This window comes from Periplaneta americana, chromosome 14, assembly GCF_040183065.1.
Source record: "Periplaneta americana isolate PAMFEO1 chromosome 14, P.americana_PAMFEO1_priV1, whole genome shotgun sequence".
Classification (NCBI taxonomy): Eukaryota; Metazoa; Arthropoda; class Insecta; order Blattodea; family Blattidae; genus Periplaneta; species Periplaneta americana.
The window spans coordinates 85,660,699-85,666,698 of NC_091130.1; positions in this window are offsets into that span (position 1 = coordinate 85,660,699).

Sequence of the window (6,000 nt, forward strand, 5' to 3'; positions counted from 1 at the left end):
ATGTTAAGCTTTGACTATTCCAACCACAGTAATGCAAAAACAAGCGCTTACATAGGTGTACATTAGCTGTAGCTGCTCTATCTATTTGGACCGGTCACAACTCTTAACATGAACTGCTTATACTATGAGAGCCCACCTCCTCTATACTACCGTACATCGGCAACCTGATAGCATGCTGCGTGTGGCAATTTAACGAAGTCTAATTATTAAATAGCAATAATAACTGTATATCAAACTTTTTCATACTATTTTATTTATAACTTCATGTTCCTGTTTTGGTACGTTCCATTGACTGTTCCATTAAACGTTTGTCATAAACGCAGAAAATAAAGCCTTATTTTTACCGTGTGAGCAAAACATAATATGTGTATCTTATCTGTCGCCTTCCATACACGATAAGATATGTCGGCGAGATGACCTTGTACAGTGATTCTATTTATTACGAGCGTATCACGACCGATCTTATCTCACTGTATCGTATTGTAATGAAAAAGTTGAAATATCCATTAAGGAAAAGGATGAAGAAGATTAGTATAAAAATGTATACGAATGTGTGTACGATCCAGGACCCCATTCATAACAGGAAACTGTACAGCTGTCAAAAGAAAAAGTGGCCGCTCTCCTCAAACAAAGTTCCCTTCGGGTATCTTCGCTACAATTCGGAGACAGGCGATGTTGCATGTTGTTGGACCACGTTGCCTGTTATCTACAGTTATAATTGAAGTATTCTCTGTGTTATTCGATAGCGTAATGGTAGCGTTCAGGCCTCTTAATCATGAGGTCCTGCGTTCGACTACAACCTCGTGCTTTTTATGTTCTTTTTTGTTCTGTTTTTGAGAGAGACAAACTATACATAAAGGCTCCTTTCTCTTTTACGATTATTTTAGTAATTAACATCAGCTTCATTAATATATTATGCCATGACTTTATCATTATGATATTGTGGCTGCAAATGGAAAGAAAAAAGATTTTATTCTCAATAAATATATCTTTCGTGGCATAAAAAAAACAAATTTACTGGCGTCGGCCTTAAAACATTCAAACAATTAAGCGTTCAAAAAACAAAACAAAAAGCCACAATTCAATATTTAGTCTATCTTCCTCTTATCTCGATCATCTTGCAGTCGAGTGGGCATGGAATTGACTAGTCTTTGCAAATAGCGACTGTTCTTAGACACGATATTCCAGGCATTCTGAACATACACACATAAGTGTTCTGCCCATGGGCAGGTCTTTCATTGCAAACCCAGCAATCTCCAATCTTCCCTATTTTCTGCATTCCTCTTAGTCTCCGCATATGATCCACATATCCTAATGTCGTCTATTATTCTTTTCAACCAGAGACCCAACCAATTCCTTTTTCTCTTTCTAATCAGTTTCAGCATCATTCTTTCTTCACTCACTTTTTCAAACGCAATTTTATTTCTTATTCTGTCTGTCCACTTCACACGCACCGTTCTTCTCCATATCCACATTTCAAATGCTTCAATTCTTTTCTCTTCATTTCGTCGTAATGTCCATGTTCCTTCCACATACAATGCCACACTCCACACAAAGCACTTCATTAGCCTCCTTCTTAGTTCTTTTTCCAGAGGTTCGCAGAAGATCCTTCTTCTTCTATTAAAAGCTTCCTTTGTTCATGTTTGCAGTTTTCCTTGGAAAGGATAGGCCTAAATGCGGTAACATCCCGTTGCTTTCCGCACACCACTATCTCTTTCGCATCTTATTAAATTCCAGGGGGCCCAAGCGTGGAGATGAGGAGAGTGGATTTGATTACTTGGGCCCTCCGGACTTCGCCGAAAGTCACGGCAAGGGTTAAATATTAATTCTATCAGGATGTTTGACCCGATCAGAGACCGGGAAATCTCAACTAGCCTTTGCCCCCCGCATCCTGGACTAGCTTCTACGAATCATCAGAAAATTTTAGAGTGTGATTGGGCCAATTTTTCCGAAAATGTTTCCACACTTTTGCCCTCGTAGCTCAGCGGACGAACGTCGGAATTTAGATGTCAACGTCTCAGGTTCAATTCCTCGTTACTCATTTTCATTTTATTGTGGTTCAAGATAGTATAATGTAATAATTCAAAAAGAAAAACTAATATCAGTATTATGCAACTGGATTTTTCCGAACCTAATAACAAATTTATGTTATTTATATCGCTAAAGAACGATTACAATATAATTAACTTTAATATTATTTATACAGTATCACTAAAGAACGATAACAGAATATAAATGATAAATATCGGTTTGTTTAATTAATATAAGATATTATATAATACGTATTTAATTATCTAAATAAAATAACCTATTTTACAAAGAAAGATGGTTATTTGTGTTATAATAATTACTTACATAAAATACAGATTATTTATATTGCGAAAGAGCAATAACAATATAAATAACTTGAATATTATTTTATAATGCTAATGAAGGAAAACAGAATATAAATGATAACTTGAATATTATTTATACCGCTAAAGAACGATAACAATATAAAAAATGTGAATATTATTCATATCGGAATTTCACAGATTTATTACAGATGTATTTAAGAAATTGTAGAAGAATAGTAATTAGTAACAGTGTCCTATTTATTCTTCTTGGAGCCAAATTTGTAACTTTTAAAAGTGTGGTTACTATGTTGAAGTGTATGTGTTGCAACGGATGCTTGATTTGTTGTGTATGTGAGTCAGTTATAGGATGCTTGATGTCGTCGCAATGTCGTAATTATAGTTTGATTGTGTTTGTGTGACTATTGTGTATTAATTTATTATGTATGGTACTGAAAGCTGCATATTTGTGTCATAGAAGTGTTACGTATGTCTGTTGTTAATGTTTTTGTATGTTTCAAATTGATACCTGATATTTTTTTTGCAATCGCAATGCCTAATTTACGGATTGTTTATGTTTTGTTTACATCGCGTAAGCTAATTTAATTTTCTTTTCCATTTCTCTATATGCTCATTTTTTTTGTGTATAAAACTATAGCCCTAACATACATATGTAAAATAGGGCTAACCCCCATTGGAGATACAATAATAATAATTATTATTCATAACGTTATAAAACGATAACAGAATACAAATGATGACTTGAATTTTATTCATATCTCTAAAGAACGATAACAAAATATAAATAACGTGATATCCATAAAGAACGATAACTGGATATAGATGATAATTTGAATATCATTTACATTGCTAAAGAACGATTAAAAAATAAAATGAAAACTTGAAGAAGGCCCGAACCCACAACCTTTGAATCATTAAACAAGCACACTACCGCTGGTCTACGAGGCGCAGATATAGAACACTTTCATAGTGCCGGAACTCCTTGTACAAGCACATGCATCGTGTAATATGGTCGCGACCCGAAGTGGACTTTGAAAATATTCGCTGTTCACGAGTGCGGCCACTTTTTTTTTTTTTTTGACAACTGTACAGTATCCTAAGATCCATCCATAACCTCTCTTCGTTCAGCCAGTGACGTAGAGAAAGAGATACTCAAGTGTTCTCTCTTAAAATGCAGAATGTATCAGATGCATATAATTGTAATATAAGCAGTCGATCCATAGGAGAAATACAACTGTTTCTGTGTTGTTTTAAGTGACCCATTTGTTGCAGCAGAAATGACACTGTTGATTTTGATAAACGAAACCCCTCCTGAAATTTTCTGTCCCCTAATTCCTCCTAAGAATTCTCTCCTTCCACTAAAGAAACTTCATGATCACCATCATCTCTGTCCAAGTAATTCAAGTAGTATACAATAATAATCGTCTTCGAAATAATCACCTGTGTATCTGGCCGCCATTTTGTTTTACTTTGCCTACTAATCACTGGTTATCTCGTTTAACCGCTCGAATATGGCTGGTTAGAGATTACCATGGTTAACCTCCTATTTAAGTCCTAACCAAGGTCGATGCACCGTAAAAATGCTTAACTAGGGATTAGGTGGCAATTTTAACGGGTGGTTACACTAACCAACGTTAATGCACGTGGGCATTAGATGAGTACCGGTTGTTTTTATTTTCCAACCAAACCCCTGAAGATGACATCATAATATATTTGTGTCTAGCTTAACATACACCCCTCAGAAAATGAACGGACAATAAACTACAAAGTCTTTGGGAACCGAATAGGAAGACATCTTCATTCTATACAGAAAATATATTGTAAGTTGTTGCAGCAGCCATGTCAAAGCTTTCGACAGGATCTCATGACTATCAGTTCACAGGTACATAAATGTCAGAATAAAATTAGAGCCCGGAGCTGAAATTATCAGCGTGTTTACATCGATGACAGATATTTGAACAAGAGCTGCAAGGCTGCCGTGCATTAATAACTGTATAAATATTTAGATCCAGACGGAGATGGAACGTCTGGACTGAGTGACTGGCAGCGGTGTAAATATGTACGCAGTAACATCTCTGTATCACTGCTTGTAAAAGCTTGTTGCTGGAAATTGTAACAGTTTTCCACATGGAAACATATTTTTATTCCTTTGGAGCGTAAATATTTACCGACTGTGGAACAGTAGTAGCACTTGTGGCCACAAAGTTAACGGGCCATCTTCGATTCTCTGTGAGAGGAGATACATTTTCCTTCTAAAGAAACTAAATACAAGATTTTTCGGAAAAACGTCAGTCACATTATCGATGTTGTAAATTCTTTGCTATATTTATCTTAAATTCTAGTCACGGCTTATGAACTTAATTTATGTGCTCTGTGATCTGTCACTTGTCATTTAATTTATATTTGTCTATGCAAATATCTGGTCGTCGACGAATAACTTAGTATTCAAGTATTTATTTCGATAAACTGTTATACCTGGAAATAGTTTGCCTTTTAATCCATCCTGTAATTTAGATGATCAGATTACCCCATCTTTAAATATATAGAAGTAGTGTGTGTGTGTGTATATATATATATATATATATGTGTGTGTGTGTGTGTGTGTGTGTGTGTGTGTGTGTGGGCGGGAAAAAGGACGTAAGTCATTACTTTTTGTGATATAAGATTTTCTTCATTAAATCCGTTTTCTAAAAGGATCCTAAAATCAGTGACGTCAACAATAAAGAAAATAATGAAGTAGCCGAAACATGTCATTTTTCGGATTTACAGGAATTGTTTAAATTTTTTTAAATTCCTTCTATAAATTTTGCATAGAATGGCTTAAGCCCTTTTCCCCTCCCATAATATATAAGGCAACCTCGGCTAATTTCGCAGTATTAAGGTTTTCTGTCTATAGTTAAACCCAAAAATGCTTGAAAAAATTTTCCTTCATGCAGCAGTTAATCACTAGTCATAACTGAAAACCTCCCTCGAATAACGCTGTAACCAACAAAATACTACTTTTATGTTATGAACAAAAACGTCTGATAGGCTCTTCATAAGTCATGTAACATTACAGCTACCAGTATAATCTTGCTTGAGGGTTTATTCAATTATTAGATAAGAAACAGTAACATTTCAAGTTCATAGTTTTGAAATAACAGAATTTGTTTTGAGATTACAACGGAATAATGGAGTATCATCAATTAAAAAACAAATTAAACGTATGAAAATGAGCAAAAATTAAAGATTCATTATTTCTAAGGGCAGTACAATGTAATGTTCATACAACATAGGCATCACATGCTCAAAATCACTGCAAAGTAGAAAGACTAAAATATAAGAGAAAAGTTATGAACAAAAATGAAAGATTCTTTATTTCTAAGGGCAGTACAATCTCATGTTCATACAACATAGGTATCACATGCTCAAAATCACTGCATAGTAGAAAAAAACTAAAATGTAAGAGAAAAGTTATGAACGAAAATGAAAGATTCTTTATTACTAATGACAGTTCAATCTAATGTTCAGACAACATAGGCATCACAGGCTCTACAAAGGAGGAAAAAACATGTAAGAGAAACGTTAAGAACGAAAATGCAAGATTCTTTATTTTTAAGGGCAGAACAATATTGTAATGTTCATAGAACAAAGGCATCACATGCTC